The sequence below is a fragment of the Ipomoea nil genome, unplaced genomic scaffold (assembly GCF_001879475.1).
Source record: "Ipomoea nil cultivar Tokyo-kokei standard unplaced genomic scaffold, Asagao_1.1 scaffold2843, whole genome shotgun sequence".
Lineage (NCBI taxonomy): Eukaryota > Viridiplantae > Streptophyta > Magnoliopsida > Solanales > Convolvulaceae > Ipomoea > Ipomoea nil.
This window is the reverse complement of record NW_017619271.1, coordinates 255927-278242: the sequence shown is the minus strand read 5'-3', so window position 1 is coordinate 278242 and position 22316 is coordinate 255927.

Here is a 22316-nt window from a genome sequence, read left to right as displayed (position 1 = left end):
GGGCTTCAATTCACTAAACCAACCAGAAATTAGCCACAAATGGACATTGATAACAATTTTAACGAATACTATAGAGGAGGGAAGAATGAACGTGGAATTGTGTCTTCAATGCTATTGCCCTCTTCTATTTATAATATTTCTAGAATAATTTCTAACACTCATTTTCCTAATTTTTAGTGGCGATTGATGAATTCTTCGACAAATGTCGCACGCCAAAAGAATCGGTCGATGAAGACTTCGTTTCTCCGCTGCTGCCGCGCCGTGCTCCTGTAGGAAAGAGATTAGGAACATTTATTTAAATAATCTTTAGTTTGTTTTGTTCTTTTTCTTCCTTGATTTCATTTTGTTTTAATTACAAATGGGTTAAATTACTAATGGGACTTAGAATAATTCTTAAATCAAACCAATCAATTGGGCTACAAGAGAAATGCATGGACTCTAAAATTAAATATTATTATAAACATTTATTTAACTAAATAATTATTAAACTCTAAAATTAAATAATTATTAAATAATTATAAATAACTAATGCAAAAATATTATAAAGATGTAGCTAAAATATGAGTGTAAAATGCTCATATCAAATTCCCCCACACTAGAACATTTGCTTTTCCCCAAGCAAAAAATATTATTTGCGAAGTAAATTGAAATGAAATTCCCAATACTCATAACATATCATGAACAATAATCTGAAGCACCCTGCAATTAATAAGTTAACACCCCTGTCTGAAAATTGAGTGAACTAAATAAGTAATCCCTCACAGGAATATCACTCATCACTCAAGTGTTTGATGGGTATAAATTTCACTCAAATTCATTCCTATAAAATTGCTCTACCATAGGCTTGCATATATTCTCAATCACCACTACAAGAGTCATGCATGACACAAATCATAAGGACTTTCCACAGGTTGTAATGGGGCTAGGGTTAAGGTAGGGAATATTTAGGGAAGTAGCTTAAACAAAAACTTTCAAACTAGAGGAGCAAATAAATACAAATAATCCAAGATACTTGCTCAACACCAAGTATAGAATGCTTCCTCAGTATTACCAGAATTTCTCCTTTGCTTCATTTATTTAGGAGTAGCTTCAACTCAAAACCAATTGCTGATTCTTTCTCATTTTCTCATAAATTTTCAGCAATATTTTTCTTTTTCAAACGTATATTCTCCATTTTTCCATTTCATTTTTTTTTTCAATTTTCCATACCTTCTTTTTTTTTTTTTTTTTTTTTTTAAATGATGAACTGCCTTCATTTTCTCTTAGAAGACCAACGACAAATTGGCAATAAAGGTACAACCCGCCTCACTCTAAAAAAAATTAATAAGAGTAGGTGATCTCCCCCACACTTATCCTTCACAAACTCACGTAGATTACAAGAATAATCCATAATTTGCTCCACTAGTTATTCAGCTGGGTGACGACATTATTTTTAGATATAAAAGGCTTGTAATGTGGTTCAAGATAAAGAAAAGAATGGTCGTAAAGCTCAAAGTGGGTTAACGAAGGAAAATAAATCATGGGACAAACCGGTTATTTGGCTAGTGAGGTTCAAAATCAAATAATGGCCTTAATCACACTTGAATCATGCATGGTCTAATTAGCTTTTAAATGAGAATCAAGGCAAGTTCTAGAGAAACAAAATTATGGAAGAAATCAGACAATAGAAAGAAAATAAGACCGAAGTGTCAGTCAATGGCTCAAAACACTCACAGGTTTATTGCTTACTTAATCTAGCCACTACCCATCGAACAGGAAATGCTAACAAACTAATCACAACTTGCCAAACTATTTATTCAATCATGTCATGAATTCCAAGAAAGGAAAATATGATCATTTTTCAAAATAATACTTATTTAGCATAAAATACTAAGAAAATATTTGCAAAAATTTTGGAAAATTTTGACAAAAATCGTGACATAAGCAAACAAATAATAAAACTAAAACTAAATCTCCTCCCCCACACTTATTACCAACATTGTCCCCAATGTTGAATAAAAACATGCAGAAAAGGATTATTAAATGAAAAATAACGAATTAAATAACGATTAAAATAGAGAATAGAACAAACTCCCCTTCTAGTTGGGCATATTATTCAAAGTAGTTGGGATCTTCAAGAAGTATGTCGGCAATATAATCAACTTGAGCCCCTTCATGGTAGGGTTTAAGCCGATGGCCATTCACCTTGAATATCTTAGAAGTCTGTAAACTTTGAATCTCTATCGCACCATGAGGAAAAATATTAGTGATAATAAATGGACCAACCCATCGAGAACGTAACTTACCTGGGAATAGCCGAAGACGTGACTGGAAGAGTAGGACCTTTTGTCCAATTGAAAATTCCTTTCTCAAAAGCATCTTGTCATGAAATGCTTTTGTCTTTTCTTTGTAGATTCTTGAATTCTCGTAGGCCTCATTGCGAATCTCCTCCAACTCAGAAAGTTGCAACTTCCGGTGTAGGACACTTTCATCAATGTTCATATTAAATCTTTTGACAGCCAAATAAGCTTTGTGTTCCAACTCAACGGGGAGGTGACAAGCTTTCCCAAACACAATGCGATAAGGGGACACACCAATAGGTGTTTTGTATGCGGTTCTATACGCCCACAATGCATCATCTAATCGCAAACTCCAATCCTTCCTGTTTGGGTTGACTGTTTTCTCAAGGATTGACTTTACCTCTCGGTTGGATACCTCTGCTTGCCCGTTAGTCTGCGGGTGGTAGGCAGTTGACACCTTATGGGTGACATGATACTTTTTAAGCAAAGCTTCGATGGTGCGATTACAAAAGTGAGTACCCTGATCACTTATTATAGCCCTCGGAATGCCAAATCTGGAAAAGATGTTAGTTTTGATAAAATCTACAACAGCTTTAGAGTCATCAGTCCTGGTGGCTTTAGCTTCCACCCACTTTGAAACATAATCAACCGCAAGTAAAATATAGACAAAACCAAAAGATACAGGAAATGGGCCCATAAAATCAATGCCCCAAACATCAAAGACCTCACAAAATAGGACCGGAGTTTGTGGCATTTCATTTCTCTGGGATAAATTACCTGACTTTTGACAAGCATCACAACACTTGCAAAATGAGTATGAATCTTTAAACAAAGTTGGCCAATAAAACCCAGACTCCAACACCTTCCTTGTTGTTCTCTTAGCACCAAAGTGGCCTCCACAAGCATAAGAATGACAAAAGGTAAGGATTGAAGCAATTTCATCATCAGGTACACACCGCCTTACCACTTGGTCAGCACAATGTTTCCAAAGCTACGGTTCATCCCATACATAGTACTTGGCATTACTCCTGATTTTATCTTTCTGTGCCTTAGAGGAATCCAAAGGAAATTTGTTAGCAACCAAAAAGTTGACTATGTTAGCATACCAAGGTAAAACCACAGTTGCAGCCAATAGGTGTTCATCAGCGAATGCTTCTCGCAGTGGAGGTTCAGGTTTAATGTGTACCAACCGACTCAAATGATCGGCCACAAGATTTTCTGACCCCTTCTTATCTTTGATCTCCACATCAAACTCACTTAAGAGGAGTATCCATCTTATTAATCGTGGTTTGCCTTCCTGCTTTTGCATCAAGTAGCGAAGAGCTGCATGGTCAGAATAAACTATAACTTTTGTGCCCAGCAAATAAGACCTAAATTTTTCTAAAGCAAAAACAATGGCTAAAAGTTCTTTCTCTATAGTAGAATAGTTTTTCTGAGCAACATTTAAAGTCCTAGAAGCATAATAAATAACGTGGGAAGATTTCCCGATCTTTTGGCCCAACACAGCCCCAACTGCGTGATCACTTGCATCACACATAATCTCAAATCGGTAGTCCTAGTTAGGTGGCTGAATGATCGGCGCAGATGTCAACAACTCTTTCAATTCGTCAAATACTCCTTTACACTCTTTGTCAAACTCAAAGGATTTCTCTTTCTGCAATAGTTTGCTTAAAGGTAAGGCTATTTTCGAGAAGTCTTTGATAAACCTTCGATAAAAACCTGCATGTCCAAGAAAAGAGCGGACTTCCCGCACATTAGTGGGATACGACAGAGATTCAATAATATCAACCTTGGCTTTATCAACCGCAATCCCACTAGAAGAAATAACATGCCCTAAGACATTACCTTGTTCAACCATAAAATGACATTTTTCAGAATTTAACACAAGATTACTCTCTATACATCTTTTCAAAATAAGCGAAAGGTTATGTAAGCAGGTATCAAAAGAGTCACCATAAACTGTAAAATCATCCATGAAAACTTCAATCATATGTCCTACATAATCAGAAAATATACTAACCATACACCTTTGAAAGGTACCCGGGGCATTACAGAGGCCAAACGGCATGCGTCGATATGCAAAAGTGCCAAAGGGACATGTAAAAGTCGTTTTTTCCTGGTTTTCTGGAGCATTTGCAATCTGGAAATAACCTGAATAACCATCAAGAAAACAAAAATAAGAGTGACCAGCTAACCTTTCTAACATTTGGTCAATAAACGGTAAGGGGAAGTGATCTTTTCTTGTAACAGCATTCAACTTCCTATAATCTATACAAACTCGCCACCCATTTTGAATACGAGTGGGGACCAGTTCATCATTTTGGTTTTTGACAACCGTAATCCCTATTTTCTTAGGAACCACTTGAGTTGGGCTAACCCATTTGTTGTCTGAAATTGGATAGGTTATCCCAGCCCCAAGGAGTTTGATGACCTCTTCCTTGACTACTTCCATCATGGGCGGGTTTAGCCTTCTTTGTGGTTGACGAGATGGTTCTGCTCCTTCATCTAGAAGGATTCGGTGCATGCAAGTGGATGGACTTATCCCTTTGATGTCTGCAATTGTCCACCCAATGGCAGTTTTGTGTTCTTTTACCACTTGGACAAGTTTTTCCTCTTCTATTGCAGACAGTTTAGTTGAAATTATGACTGACAATGTTTTATTTTCTCCTAAGAAAGCATATTTAAGGTGTTCAGGAAGGGGTTTCAATGCGGGGATCGGTGCTTGCACAACAGATGGTAACAATTTTTCACTAGAAGCAGGTAAAGCCATATAAGAAACATTACTTTGTTGGCGCAATTTAGGACAATGATTCAACGATGCAATAACTTCTCGTAAATTGTCACTCATAGCAAATTCATCATTTTCAAGGTGTTCACAAATAACAACTTCCAATTTATCTTCACCATTAAATTCCATAACTTCTTCAACAAATGAATCAATAATATCAACAGAACAGGCAACACTATCACCTCCAGGGTATTTCATAGCATTATAAATATTGAACGTAACAACATTACCATCAAATTCCATAGTAAGTGTGCCACTATGAATATCAATTTTTGTTTTTGCAGTTTTTAAAAATGGTCTTCTTAACAGAATAGGTGCAGAATGATCATTATTTTCCATATCTAGCACATAGAAATCAGTAGGGAAGATTAAATTATTAACTTGCAACAATACATCTTCAATTACGCCCCTAGGATATGCATTAGACCTATCGGCCAATTGGATAACTACACTAGTTTTATTCAAAGGTCCAAGTTTTAAAGACGCATACACAGAATATGGCATAACATTAATAGATGTTCCTAAGTCTAATATGGCTTTATCAAGTTTAGTATCGCCTATCATGCAAGGAATAGTAAACATACCTGGATCCTTGCATTTTTCAGGAAGCTTGCTTTGAATCGTAGCAGAAACATTCTTGCCCATTAGCACTTTCTCACCCTTTGATGACCTTTGTTTCCTTTTTGTTGTACACAATTCCTTTAAGAACTTAGCATATCTAGGAACTTGTTTTATTGCATCAAGTAGCGGAATATTCACTTCACAATTTTTGAAAGTTTCATATAACTGTTCATCTTTCGTTCCTTTTATAGATTCTGACAAAGCTTGGGGGAATGGGGGAACTGGTTCATAATCAGAAAGGTTAGGAGACTTACCTTGAGATTTTCCATTGTTGTTAGTTCCCTCTTCTTCTTGGTTCACTGATGGGGTAGCAACCGCAGGCCCTTCAATTTCCTTACCACTTCTCAACACAATTGCACTTGCATTTTCTCTTGGATTAACCACCGTTTGCGAGGGTAGTTTGCCAGAACTCTGTGATTCCAACCGACTTACCATAGTCGCTAGTTGACCCATCTGCCGTTCCAAGTTCTGAATACTAGCCTTCGTTTCTTGAATACTAGCTCTTGTTTCTTGTTGAAATTGTTGTGTTTCCTGCTGAAACTGTAAAGTGTTAGTAGCAAGGGATTTAACAATTTCTTCTAAATTCATACCTGAGCTAGAGCTTTGGACTGGTTGTTGTTTGGAAGGAAATGGTTGTCTATACTGCTGAAAATTGGGACGATTCTGAACAAACTGGTTTCCTTGTGAGTTCCCATAGCTAAGGTTTGGGTGATCCCTCCATCCAGGATTATATTTGTTAGAAAATGGATCATACTTACCTTGAGGTTGCCCAGGAAAACCTCCAGCCATGTTAACTTGTTCAATAGGTTCTTCTTGAAGAGTTGGGCAGGCATCAGTTTGGTGCCCAACAACCGAGCAAATTCCACATGCTTTTACAGATTGCACATTGCCGACAGCTAATTGACGAACAAGAGTAGTTAAACCAGTGATTTGTTGCTCAAGAGCAGAAATATTTACCTCATTCACTTGCTTAGACGGTTGGACAAGCCTATTGCCAAATTGTTGAGAATTTGCAGCCATGTTTGCAATTAGAGTTCTCGCGGCGTCTGGTGTCTTGTCAACTAAAGCACCACCGCTCGCGGCATCAATCATGCTCCTATCAGTCGGAAAAAGTCCTTCATAAAAGTATTGAATGAGTAATTGATCACTGATTTGATGGTGTGGGCAGCTTGCACATAACTTTTTGAAACGCTCCCAATATTCATACAATGACTCTCCATTGTTTTGCCGTATACCACATATTTCCTTTCTAATGTTGGCCGCCCTTGAAGCTGGGAAATATTTTTCAAGGAACATTGTCTTCAAGTTGTTCCATGTGGTGATGCTCCCAGAAGGTAGATAGTATAGCCAATCCATCGCTGAATCTTTCAAAGAGAAGGGAAAGGCTCTTAACTTGATTTGTTCTTCAGTAACCCCAGTGGGTTTCATACTTGAACACACCACATGGAATTCCTTTAAGTGCTTGTGAGGATATTTACCTGCAAGTCCATGAAAAGAAGGCAAAAGATGAATTAATCCAGATTTCAGTTCGAATTGTACATTAGCATCTAGAACGGGAAAAGTGATGCATAAAGGTTGCTGATCCAAATTTGGAGCTCCAAGCTCCTTTAAAGTCCGATTTTGAGCCATGGGTTCCCCTTCTGAATCAGAATTGTTGGAAGGTTGAGGGTCGGTAGCTAGATCACTAAACTCCAATTTCCTCAAAGCTTGTTTCTTCCACCTGCGTACAGTTCTTTCAATTTCTGGATTGTACGGCAAGATGTTTTGATTAGCAGATCGAGTTATAGGCATAAACAAAAAGAAAATATATTGCAGCAATTATGTAAAGGTAACGAAAGAAAATGTTTTTTTTTTAAAAAAAAATTTTATGGGACAAATTAACGAGAAAAACAAATAAACAAATAAATAATTAAATAAACACAAAATAAACAACAAAATCTCCCCGGCAACGGCGCCAAAATTTGGTGAGCTGTCGTAGGCTTCCAAATTAAAACCTTACAAACGTAGTAGCGGGAGTAAGGATCGATCCCACGAGGAGTAACTAGTTTAACTTTTGTGCTCAAATTAAAGGTAGGGGGGTTTGGAATATATCGAGAATAAAGATAAAATAAAAGAGAATTTAAATAAACAAGAAATTTAATTGAACGAATAAAGCAATGGAAATAATATATCGAAAACACTTCTAATAGGAGACCTTGGTTAGTAAAGATCCACCACCTGAATTCAACACTGATCATTGATTAATAAAATAATTAATATGCAATTGAATATTTGTCGTGAAATTATTTCATTTCTGTCTTCCCTTAGTTGTAGGTAAATAAAGCACAAGCAGTTTAATTACCCCTAACTACTAAATAATCTAAGACAATCGCTATAGGTTTAATTTAATAGCAGCAATAGGAACTAGGAAAACTGACAAACTAAATAACACAAGCACAAGCGGTTGCATTTAATTTAGGAAAATATTCTACACGAGACCAATTATCACTAAGCCGTCAATAATTAACCTCAGTTGCTACTGAATATTAGAATAATTTGTAGCACAACATTATCTAATATAGCAAATAATTATATCAAATAAATAACTAGTAGTCCTCCCTAGCAATTAAATGATACAACTATTCAAATAATTTAGAAGAATATTTAATACTCAAAATGCATAAAAACATATATATGATAAAGTTAAATAAATAACCTTACAGTGTTATGAACTCCGGGGCTTCAATTCACTAAACCAACCAGAAATTAGCCACAAATGGACATTGATAACAACTTCAACGAATACTATAGAGGAGGGAAGAATGAACATGGAATTGTGTCTTCAATGCTATTGCCCTCTTCTATTTATAATATTTCTAGAATAATTTCTAACACTCATTTTCCTAATTTTTAGTGGCGATTGATGAATTCTTTGACAAATGTCGCACGCCAAAAGAATCGGTCGATGAAGACTTCGTTTCTGCGTAGTGTTCACTAGGGCTTATTGAATAAGACCCTGCCCAATATTTGGTTGGTTTAAATGGGATTTCTGCGTAGTGTTCAGTAAAGTTATTACTGTTCACTATGGCTTAAATAATTAAGACCCTGCCCATAATTTGATATTGAATGGGATTTTGTGTAGTGTTCAGTATGGTGATTACTGTTCACTACGGCTTGATGAAACAAGACCCTGCCCATTATGTTGAAATTGGTGTTCCTCTATGTTGGAGAAAAATAAATTACGTTTGAAAGGTTCTTGAAATTCCTATTGTGAGAAATATTGATTTGGTATTATTGATGAGAATAAAAATATTTAAGGGGTCATTCTAGATGCAAGCTATCTACTCCTATGTGTTACATGCTATGTGCAAAATGTTTTACGGGGTGAAGTAGATCTTACAAGCTTAATGCTGAATTTGTGTGTTTCCTTCTTTTCTATTCTTTAATTGTTGTTGCAGGAACTCTGGCATGAGCACTGGGCATGAGAATGAGTGAACCACCTAGAGATATCATTTATTAGTTAGACAGTTGAATTGTTAGTTGTTTATGTACTAGTTCATAATTTTGAGTTGTTTTAGTTAATTAACTGTTTTTAGCCTTAGCGTTTGGGTGAAAGAGAAATTCCTTAACGTGGCGGTAGCATCCCCTATTCTCTCGTTTTGTTTTAGCTTCCGCAATTTGAACAATGTGTTGTAATTAAATAAAAGGAAAAAAAATTAAAATTTTCTCAGATTCTGGTTTTGGAAAATGGGGGTGTTACAAACGACAACAACGATGGATAACACAAGTTATCATCACCCAAACGGAAGGTACAAACCACACACACGCTAGCATTAAGACAACAAACTAACATGCTTATCAAAGGGGAAACTCAAGATAGTTCCGAGGAACACACAAGACACCTCTTGGTCCAACGAAGCACAATGTTGAACACTTAGCACGATTCAAGACACCAAAGTCCTACATGGGTACCTACCATGTAGTTCTAAACGTACGAAACATCAAGAAGACACTCAAATAGTTCCACAAAAGAACAACGGGAAGCCAAAAGACCAAATACCGAGTCAAACAAATCACGGGGAACAAATCCCATCTCAACGCCATCGTGTTCCCCGCGGGTGGACCCACGGGTAGGCTCCCACCCGTGGTTCTGCCCGCGGGTACACTACCCGCGAGGCTTAGGCTTATGTTCCCCGCGGGTAGGCGACGGGTGGAGCTCGACCCGTCGTTCATGTCCAAAACATGCCAAATCGCACTCAATACAACAAAATGACTTGAACCATGGAAAATGCCAAGAAATGGCACGAAGGAACCCTAAACACAAGCTCTAGATATGCAATTTCACAAGACAAATGCATAAACCCTCACATATCATAGCAAAGAACAAGTAGAATCCAAGAAATCACATATAGGTCCGCGGAAAAAATAGGTTTTGTAGAGCATGGGTTACCTCTTAAAATCCAAAAGACTTCACTTTACACCACAACAAGCTCTCGACAAGGCTTACTTTCCAAACCCACTTCAAGATCAAACCAAAAGATCATAAAGATCCTACCTTTAAGAAAAAGACAACTAAGATGGAACCAAAAACACAAGCTGAGCTTAGATCTTACCCTCCTAGATGCCCAAATAGGTGAAATGTTGAATCTTGGAAGCAAATCTTGGAATCTTGACAAGGGTCTCAACTTGGCTTGGAGAATAAGCTACACTTCTTTTCTAGAGAGAAGGTAGAACTATTTTCTAGGAATTGTAGGGAATGAAATGAAGAAGTCTTCTAGGTTAGGTTACAATACTAACTCTTGGTGAAAAGACAAGAATACCCTTACTAACCCTTAGAAAGTGTAAGGAACAAGGGAACTCCCCTCAAAGCACAAGGTACAACACAACTTAAAGGTTGACTAGTCAAATTCTAGTCCTTAAGTATTAAAAATTAGGATTTTAGGAATTAATTCCTCAAATAAAAAAATAGGATAAATTACTCAATTAATCCATGGATTGAATGTGGATTTTTGGGGTGTCACATCCTCTCCCCCTTCAAAGAAGCTTCGTCCCCGTAGCTTGGGTACGACGAATTAAAAGCGAACGGTAAGAAGGAAACGAAATTGTGACAAGAAGTTCAAGAATAACTCTTTTGGTCAAAGACTCCAAAAGAACTCACAAGGATTCCAAAGCAAAGAAGAAGGCATTTCAAATTCCAAGGATTGGCAAGAGGTCAACAAACGGATAGATTGAGCATCAAGAATTCTAACCTCAACACAACCACCAACTTCTAGACAACAACCAAGAACTAAACTACTAACTCCAAACACCACTATCAAACTAGCTAAGCAACAAGGCAACAAATAGAACAAGCAAGCACACAAAGCACACAACAACCTATTACCAAGCTAACAACGGCTAAGAAAGAAACAACAAGGAGAAAGTGAACGGGTTTACCGCAACACAAACTAAAACTCCTCTTCGTCTTCGTCCCTAAGGCTAGATCTGGCTTCAATCTGGTCCAGCCTTTGATGCACTGCGACGAACTGCGCCTTCACAAACGCAAAGCCCTCGGCGATCATGCTGTTCTGCTGACGGAGCAAGGTGACGACGTCGTGCTCCCTCTTCGTGCGAGCTTCCTTCCTTCTTCGGCTTTCCTCACTGTCCGAATCACTTTCTTCAGCTTCGGCGGCTTCCGGTGCTCCTACATCTTCTTCTTGGTCTGCTTCCTCCTCAGCTTCTTCATCACCGCCCAAACTCTGAACTACGAGGCTCAACTTCCCGGCATGGATCCCAAGCTCAGCAGCTAACACCATGTGTTGCATCATCAAAGTAGGAAGGTTGAACTTAACCATATTCTTCAGACAAAAAGCAAAGGTGCACTCTAACTTACCCAACAAACTGTTCTTGTTGTTATTCGGCAACAAACAATCTGACACCAACATCACCAAGATCCTTTGCTCCGCAGACAACCACTTCCTTTTCGGCCTAGAGGCTTGAGTGAAACCACTCGTACAACCCAACAGATAGCTCAAATAGTCACGGTACCCCATGGTATCCGTACTAACCCAAGAATGACCACTGTACTGAGCCACTCCGGTAGCAGACAAACTCAACAACGAAGCCAACCTCTTCTCAGACAACACAACCTTCACACCTCTTACCTTTGAGGTGATCTCCAACTTATGGCCCTCCTTTGTCACAACCATGTGACGATAAAACTCTTTCACCAAACTCGGGTAAGTCTTGGCCCTTATGGCGAGAAACCCATCCAACAAACCTTGATACCTAAGCATATCCAACAAAGAACTAGGGAAAGATTCCGGATCAAAAGCTTTACCTTCAAGAACGAGGTAATGGGTATCCACCCATTCCGCTTTCCTTGCCAAACTTGACCTTCTAGGCATGGTTGAAGATGATCCAAAGCTCAACAAAAAGGACCCAAGGCTTCTCCTGTTTCTCTTCTCTCTCACGCTGCTCTCTCTCTCTCTCTTGCTTCTCTCTATCGACGACAGCGACGAGGCGGGCTCCAGCTACTGCGACGGCGAACGGCGGCGAGGCGGGTAGGTTGGTGGTGGCGGGTTGCAGATGGAGCTACGGGGAGGGGTGGGTGCTGGGTGGTTCACAGGTAAGGAAGGAAGAAAGTGTGACACCCCAAAAATCCACACTCCAATCCATGAATTAATTGAGTAATTAATTCTATTTCTTTTGAGGAATTGATTCCTAAAATCCTGATTTTTAATACTCAAGGACTAGAATTTGACTAGTCAATCTTTAAGTTGTGTTGTACCTTGTGCTTTGAGAGGAGTTCCCTTGTTCCTTACACTTTCTAAGAGTTAGTAAGGGTATCCTTGTCTTTTCACCAAGAACTAGTGTTGTAATCTAAACCTAGAAGACTTCTCCATTTCATTCCTTACAATTCCTAGAAAAATATCTCTACCTTCTCTCTAGAAAGAAGAGTAGCTTGTTCTTCAAGCCAAGTGAGACCTTTGTCAAGATTCCAAGTTTTGCTTCCAAGATTCAATCTTTCATCTATTTGGGCATCTAGAAGGGTAAGATCTAAGCTTGTCTAGTCTTTTTGGTTCCATCTTAGTTGTCTTTTTGTTAAAGGTGGGATCTTTTTGATCTTTTGGTTTGATCTTGAAGTGGGTTTGGCTAGTGAGCTTAGTGGAGAGCTTGTTGTGGTGTAAGAGAAGTCTTTTAGCCTTCAATAGGTAACCCATGCTCTACAAAACCTATTTTGCTTACCTATATGTGATTTCTTGGATTCTACTTGTGTTTTGCTATGAAATGTGAGGGTTTATGCATTTATCTTGTTATATTGCATATCTAGAGCTTGTGTTTAGGATTCCTTTGTGCCATTGCTTGGCATGTTCCTTGGTTCAAGTCATTTTGTTGTGTTTCGTGAGATTTGGCATGTTTTGGACTTGAATTTGTGTTTGGAGGAGAAAATCCCCGAAGGGATTTGTTGTGGAACAGGGATGTTCCCTTGGGCGGAACGGCGGGCGGGGCACCACCCGCCGGCCTACCCGCGGGTACATAGGCCTGTGGGGATGTGCTCCCGCGGGCGGGACCATGTGTGGGGCACTACCCGTGGGTCCACCCGCGGGGAACACGATGGTGTTCGCTCGGGATTTGTTCCCCGTGATTCGGTTGTCTCGGTATTTGATCTTTTGGCTTCCCGTTGTTCTTTTGTGGAACTATTTGAGTGTCTTCTTGATATTTCGTGGGTCTAGAGCTATATGGTAGGTATCCATGTAGGATCTTAGGTGTCTTGAATCATGCTAAGTGTTCAACATTGTGTTTCGTTGAACCAAGAAGTGTCTTGTGTGTTCCTCGGAACTATCTTGAGTTTCCCCGTTGTTAAGCAAGCTAGTTCGTTGTCTTAATGCTAGCGTGGGTGTTGTTCGTACCTTCTGTTTGGTTGATGATAACTTGTGTTATTCATCGTTGTTGTCGTTGGGTTGTGACCCGTTCCTTGATTAAGTGTGTTTCATACCTTCTTTGCAATCCGTTGATTGATTCGTGTGAGTGGTGGTGCGTGTGTGGCTCTACCTGGATTGCACGATTAGTGGTATGGGACGCTAGTCACCAAGGTATTGCAGCGGTCCTCGTGGTGGCCGTGACGTGATTATGGAGTTGTGTTCCTTCGAGAAAGGTTCACGTGATTGTAAGATAACATTGTGTTATCCGGGCATGTGTTGCCGTGATTGGTGGTGGTCCGTTGGTGGTCTGTTGGTGGGGGACGACGGTCCCGGCGGAATAAGGTTGGACTTGGCTGTACAGGGGATTCTGGAGGTAATGGTTGGCAAGAAGATACAAGGTTGGGGTAGCCATAAGGTTGGAACAGGGCATAAGGAAGGCATACCAACTCGCGATGGGTGATGTTGCGAGGGCTTTTAAAGCCGGTGTTGTGTGATCTTCTCTCGTGACGTGTGTAGTCATGGGGGCTTGTGGTGTTTTGGCATGTGTTGCCGGTGGGTGAGTCTATATCCTTGTGTGTGGTTAACCTTTGTGGTTGGGATGTGTTCCCGGTGTTATCCTTGAGAGTGGTGAGTCTTGTGTTGTCTTTTGATCTTGGCTTTTGACTTATATATATGTATTCCGTTTTGAAAATGGTTTTTATATCTTATATCTACCTATTTTTGTTACTTAACGGTATTGGTGGGTTACCAGCATTATTCGCTGACCGGGCGTCGCCCGGATGTTTATCTTTGTATCTTTCAGGTGTTGAGTAGTCGAGCGCGATATCTAGAGCCTGGTAGCTTAGCACCTGTATCTTTAGACTGTGTTTTTGTGACCTGCGCGCCAATGGTTTTAGATTGTTTTTAGATTGATGTTTGGGGTTAGTGTGATACACTTGCAGATTGTCGCCTTAGCGTTACCTGGTGTGGTATACGTGGCATAACAACCCTGTTTGGATTTCTTTTATCCAGTTTCTGTTTATCTTCCGCTGTGCTAGTTTTGTTGTTAATCTGCATGTGTTAAGACTTATTTTTAGGCCTTGTTTTTGGGGGGTGTTACAGAAAGAAAAAGAGAGTTTGGGAATTTAGGGATTTGGGTGAAATTGGGGGAAAAACATATTTAATTTGGGGATTTTGGGTAATGTGGGAATTTATGGTTTAGATGGAATTAAAATTGGTTAAGTTTCAAGAAAGACAATTGGCTCAAGTGGTTTAGAGGTTGGGTTGACCAAAATTAGGCTCGGGTTTGAAACTTAAAGGCTACAATTAAACATTAGGCTTGGTTTTTAAGCTACACAAGGAAGGGTTCTTGGTAAGAATTTTCGCTATTTTCCAATTCAAAGAATACTTGGAAAAATTAGGAAGTGCACAAAGAATTGTTGTAAGAACAACCAAGTACAAGGGTTGATTGCTAACATCACAACGAAGCTCATATACCACCTAAAGGAATTACTTAGCAAGAAGAGTCTATACTAAGCCTCAAAAGAATTGCTATCAAAGAAAGCATACCAAGGATTGCCAAGCAAGAGACAACTATGAAACACAAGGTAACACTCAAGATACAATGAACACGATAATTCTGGAGAAACAAACAAGGGTAGACTCGAAGACAAAGGTTACTCAGGGAAAAGAGACTCACAAGAAGAGATTTGGTTCAACGGAAAAAGGTTAGAGTGAAGGGTTTAAGTATCAAACTCAAGGACACGACGGTTGGAAAGGAAAAAGGAATGAGAGTTTGGGTTCCAAACTTGAGACAACGTCAAATAGGATTAGGGTCAAGGTAATCAAAGTCGCAACTTAGGAAATAAGGTTGCCACTTTGCACAGAATCATTTGAAATGAAGGATCGAAAATGAGGTTTGAAAGAATTGAAAGGATTTCCTAACGAAGGGTACTAGATTTAGGCTCCTGGATAGCATAGATTAGAAAAGAAATCAAGATTGTCAAGGTTACAACTTAGAAAAATGAGGTTGTCATCTTGTACAGAATCGGATTAAGAAGGAAACAAGAACGAGGCTTGAAGAGATAGGAAGGATTTTCCAATAAAAAGGCTTTTGGGTCCAACAAGGTAAAGAGACGAAAATGGCTTAAAGAGGGTTAGGGATTAGGCTAGGGTAAGAAAAGAAGATCGGTTGCATGAGGTGAACGGGTTCACGACTTCTGGCGAAACTTCGGCTTGAAGCTGATGCAGGCTTTGAACTAACTGCTCGTTGATGACTGCTTCTGAAAACCTTGCACGACGTCTCGATGATGTCGTCTTCGACTTCTACAGCAACAGCACGATAACGGGAGGAAACTCAAGACCCGCACCCTTACATGGTGCCTTAACTAAAGAGAACCAAAGATAAAAAGGAAACAAGCACACAAAACACAACAGAAAACGATAAAAGAACTAACAAACTCACCGCGCAACCTAGAGTCCTAAGCCTAACACTTAGCTTCTTAAGGTCTCTTAGAGGTCTCAAAACACACTTAACCACTTAGAAAGTCTAGACTTAACTCTTCCTAGGCTCAAACCTAGGCTCTGATACCAACTGTAACACCCCCCAAACGAGACCTATATAAAAGCCTTAACACATGCAGATTAAGCGACAAAACTAGCACAGCGGAAGATAAAAACGAAACTGGATAAAAAGAAATCCAACGGGGTGTCACGCCACGTCTACCAAACACGGTAAACGCTACGGCAAAAAATCTGCAAGTGTGTACATCTATCCCAAACATCTGTCTAACTACATCGGCGCACAGGCCAGAAAAGCAAGGATAAAGGTGCTAAGCTACCAGGCTCTAGACATCGCGCTCGTCTAAACATCACCTGAAAGATACAAAGATAAACATTGGGATGACGCCCGGTCAGCGAATAATGCTGGGAACCCACCAATACCGTTAAGTACCATTTTCGAAACGGAATACATATATATAACTCAAAACCAAGATCAACTGTCAACACAAGACTCATCACTCACAAGGATAACACGGGAACACATCCCAAACCACAAAGGTTAACCACACGCAAGGATAAAAACTCACCCAACGGTAACACATGCCAACACGACACAAGCCTCCGTGACTACACACGTCACGAGAGAAGATCACACAACGCTGGCTTTACAAGCCCTCGCAACATCACCCATCACGAGTTGGTATGCCTTCCTTATGCCCTGTTCCAACCTTATGGCTACCCCCAACCTTGTACCTTCTTTCCAACCATTACCTCCAGGACCCCTGCACTTCTTAGTCCAACCTTATTCCCCCGGGACCGTCGTCCCCCACTAACAACCACCAACGAAAACCACCAATCACGACAACACATGCCCGGATAACACATGTTATCCCCCATAAACGTGGACCCATCACTCAGGCCACAACTCCATAATCACGTCACGGCCATCACGAGGACCGCTGCAATACCTTGGTGACTAGAGTCCCATACCACTAATCGTGTAATCCAGGTAGAGCCACACACGCACCACAACTCAACAAGGGTCAAACAACGGATCACAACGATGGTATGAAACATACTCAATCAAGGAACGGGTCACAGCCCAACGACAACAACGATGGATAACACAAGTTATCATCACCCAAACGGAAGGTACAAACCACACACACGCTAGAATTAAGACAACACGATAGTTCCGAGGAACACACAAGACACCTCTTGGTCCAACGAAGCACAATGTTGAACACTTAGCACGACTCAAGACACCAAAGTCCTACAAGGGTACCTACCATATAGTTCTAGATTTATGAAACATCAAGAAGACACTCAAATAGTTCCACAAAAGAACAACGGGAAGCCAAAAGACCAAATACCGAGTCCAACAAATCACGGGGAACAAATCCCATCTCAACGCCATCGTGTTCCCCGCGGGTGGACCCACGGGTAGGCTCCAACCCGTGGTTCTGCCCGCGGGTACACTACCCACGAGCTTATGTTCCCCGCGGGTGGAGCTCGACCCGTCGTTCCCCCCGCGGGTACATCTACCTGTTCAAAATAATCCCTTCGGGGATTTTCTTCTCCAAACACAAATTCAAGTCCAAAACATGTCAAATCTCACTCAATACAACAAAATGACTTGAACCATGGAAAATGCCAAGCAATGGCACGAAGGAACCCGAAACACAAGCTCTTGATATGCAATATCACATGACAAATGCATAAAACCTCACATTTCATAGCAAAGAACAAGTAGAATCCAAGAAATCACATATAGGTAAGAAAAATAGGTTTTGTAGAGCATGGGTTACCTCTTGAAGACCAAAAGACTTCACTTTACACCACAACAAGCTCTACACAAGGCTTTCTTTCCAAACCCACTTCAAGATCAAACCAAAAGATCATAAAGATCCTACCTTTAAGAAAAAGACAACTAAGATGGAACCAAAAACACAAGATGAGCTTAGATCTTACCCTCCTAGATGCCCAAATAGGTGAAAGGTTGAATCTTGGAAGCAAATCTTGGAATCTTGACAAGGGTATCAACTTGGCTTGGAGAATAAGCTACACTTCTTTTCTAGAGAGAAGGTAGAACTATTTTCTAGGAATTGTAGGGAATGAAATGAAGAAGTCTTCTAGGTAAGGTTACAATACTAACTCTTTGTGAAAAGACAAGAATACCCTTACTAACCCTTAGAAAGTGTAAGGAACAAGGGAACTCCCATCAAAGCACAAGGTACAACACAACTTAAAGGTTGACTAGTCAAATTCTAGTCCTTGAGTATTAAAAATCGGGATTTTAGGAATTAATTCCTCAAAAAAAATAGGATTAATTACTCAATTAATTCATGGATTGAATGTGGATTTTTGGGGTGTCACATCCTCTCCCCCTTCAAAGAAGCTTCGTCCCCGAAGCTTGGGTACGAAGAATTAAAAGCGAACGGTAAGAAGGAAACGAAATTGTGACAAGAAGTTCAAGAATAACTCTTTTGGTCAAAGACTCCAAAAGAACTCACAAGGATTCCAAAGCAAAGAATAAGGCATTTCAAATTCCAAGGATTGGCAAGAGGTCAACAAACGGATAGATTGAGCATCAAGAATTCTAACCTCAACACAACCACCAACTTCTAGACAACAACCAAGAACTAAACTACTAACTCCAAACACCACTATCAAACTTGCTAAACAACAAGGCAACAAACAGAACAAGCAAGCACACAAAGCACACAACAACCCTACCAAGCTAACAACGGCTAAGAAAGAAACAACAAGGAAAAAGCGAACAGGGTTACCGCAACACAAACTAAAACTCCTCGCTCTCCGACTCCTCGCCCTCTTCGGACTCCTCGTCATCTTCGTCCCTGAGGCTAGAACTGGCTTCAATCTGGTCCAGCCTCTGATGCACTGCGACGAACTGCGCCTTCACAAACGCAAAGCCCTCGGCGATCATGCTGTTCTGCTATTGGCGCAAGGTGACGACGTCGTGCTCCCTCTTCGTGCGAGCTTCCTTCCTTCACCAGCTTTCCTCAATGTCCGAATCACTTTCTTCAGCTTCGGCGGCCTCCGGTGCTTCTACATCTTCTTCTTGGTCTGCTTCCTCCTCAGCTTCTTCATCACCACCCAAACTCTGGACTGCGAGGCTCAACTTCCCGGCATGGATCCCAAGCTTAGCAGCTAACTCCGGGCCTCTCATCAGGTGCTTTCCTCGCAACCTCTTCAAGCGTGATGTAGTCACCATCATCCAACCGAAACAGATTACAACTCCGGAGATTGGTGGTATCCAACACCATCTTTCCCACGGCCTTCGGGAGGCAACCGCCTACACTAACACCTTTCTTGACCAAGATCCAACTCAACACCATCCCATACGGCAATCTCTTCCAATTGTGATCCCGGCAAAACACCATGTGTTGCATCATCAAAGCAGGCAGGTTGAACTTAACCATATTCTTCAGACAGAAAGCAAAGGTGCACTCCAACTTACCCAACAAACTGCTCTTGTTGTTGTTCGGCAACAAACAATCCGACACCAACATCACCAAGATCCTTTGCTCCGCAGACAACCACTTCCTTTTCGGCCTAGAAGCTTGAGTGAAACCACTTGTACGGCCCAACAGATAGCTCAAATAGTCACGGTACCCCATGGTATCCGAACTTGTAACACCCCAAAAATTTTCAACTTTTAAGACTTATATAATAAAGGTAAATTCTCATTAAATCCCAAAACATAATATAATGAGTACGAGGTGCTATGCAACACCTGAGCTAGAGAACTCAGGTGCATAGGCTAACTAACTAATATCCTCAATAATGTAAATGCATAAGTGTGGCACGCAGGCCGAAAGGGAAACTATCTATTTCTACGCTCCAAGACTCTAGCGCGCTCCAGTGTCTACCCCTCTGTGCCTGAAAGCCAAATGTAAATGCATAAGTGTAGAATTGTTCTCGTAGTCGTGTTTTTAGGGTTTCCCAGTTGAATTCGGGGCTTTGTTCGTATGTGGGTCTTTCGTGAGCCCACCAGGTGTCGGCCTCGTGCCTGAAATAGAAGGAGGCTATTCTCACTTGGTGGTTTTCTGGGCATCTGCTTGCCTTGAATATCTTGTCAAAAGTCCCGATCCATTCCTCGAGGATCGTGGGGTCTTCGTTTCCCGAGAAGATGGGTGGTTGGTGTGCCGAGACTTGGTGGTGGATTTCCAAGTTCTCGTTTGTTGGTGATGGCTGGGGAACGGTAGTACTCAGTGCCTGGGCAATTTTGGCCAGGCGTTACAGATTCTGAGTCAAGAATTCCTGGGTGGGGAGTTTCGGTGTTCCTACCTGTTTCCTTTTTGGCGCCATCCTGGTGTTCATGGGTCAATGTTATTTTGCATCCTTACCTTGACGTGATAAGCGGAGGGGGAGTTTCTTTAAATGAGTGAGGGAGGGTTATGTGTAGGTTTCACAGTCTCACCGCGCGTCCTACGGTTCCTGAGTCCTATGTTCCTAAATACTTAGAGTCCAAGCCTATTGTCTTAAAATCTAGTCTTAAGAGTCTTATCCTAGGGTCAAACTTAGGCTCTAATACCAACTGTAACACCCCGAAATTTTTCAACTTTTAAGACTTATATAATAAAGGTAAATTCTCATTAAATCCCAAAACATAATATAATGAGTACGGGGTGCTATGCCACACCTGAGCTAGAGAACTCAGGTGCACAAGCTAACTAACTAATATCCTCAATAATGTAAATGCATAAGTGTGGCACGTAGGCTGAAAGGGAAACAATCTATTTCTACGCTCCAAGACTCTAGCGCGCTCCAGTGTCTACCCCTCTGTGCCTGAAAGCCAAATATATCTGTTTAGCGAGAGATGCTGGTAACCCACTCCAACGCGTTGAAATACAATACATATGGGAATATATATAGATATAAGAAAAACCATTTTGAAGCATGAAGATATATCATAAGAGACTCTAGCTTTTAAAACAGGGAATAGACTCGACAGATAGGGATAAGCACAGTCAACAGTCATATAATTCACAAGCATAGGGAACAGACTCGACAGATAGAGATAAGCACAGCCAATACTCATAACCAAGCATATACAGTTTACTAGCATGTATCCTATTGTAACACCCTAGATTTTCAAGACTTTTTAAAACTTATAATAAAGGTAGAATCTTATTAAATCCCAAGGTATAATACAAGCGTTCGGGGTGCTATGCCACACCTGGGCTAGAGAACCCAAGTGCACAGGCTAACTAACTAATATCCTCAAAGTGTGATTTCATAAACGTGGCACGCAGGCCGAAAGGGAAACTATCTACTTCTACACTCCAAGTTCTAGCGCGCTCCAGTGACTTAATCTTCTGTGCCTGAAAGCCAAATATATCTGTTCAGCGAGAGATGCTGGTAACCCACTCCAACGCGTTGAAATACAATACATATAGAGATATATATAGATATACGAAAACCATTTTGAGCATGAAGATATATCCTACGAACTTTAGCTTTAAAACCGGGAATGACTCGACAGATATAACGAGCATATGCAGTTCACAACAGGTAAGGCAGATAAGGCAAAGCATAACAATAATCACAACCCAACATAAACAATCCCCAACATAAATCCCACAGTCACATTCCCCCAAGACACTCATAATCACAACCCATCCATATCACAACACATAGCACACTTTGTTGGCGCCACAGGACCAATCGCATGCCCATACATGAGGGTCAGCGCATATAGCTCTGACACGGCCCCGCAGCACCCTGCCCCGTATCGCAACACGGAGGGGTCGATCGCAACCGACCGATGAACCGTAGCTCATCATAGTGTTTGATCGCAACCAAACAGTGGACCGCAGCCCAAGAGAATGTCATCTGACCGCAGCCACGAAAAAGGACGAACCGCAGCTCGTATAGAAACGTTTGATCGCAACCAAACGGTGGACCGCAGCCCAAGAGTATCAATCTGACCGCAGCCAGCTTCTGAACCGCAGCTCAGGATAACCAATCCGATCGCAACGGAATTGGGGTAACACACACACATAACACATAGCAAGCACATGCAACCCATATTACACATTGGGAAGGGGGAGAAAGCGCATAACAAAACCTATGCATGATCCATCACATACTAAGAATAGTCCTAAGGGGTTCATACTCCTTCCACCTAGGTCAACGGGATACCAATTCGACTAGCATGCAATATAATAGACTCATAAACCTACGAACGGTACCCGAAACATCAAACTAGACATAGGCACGATAAACGGAGTCCGTTGG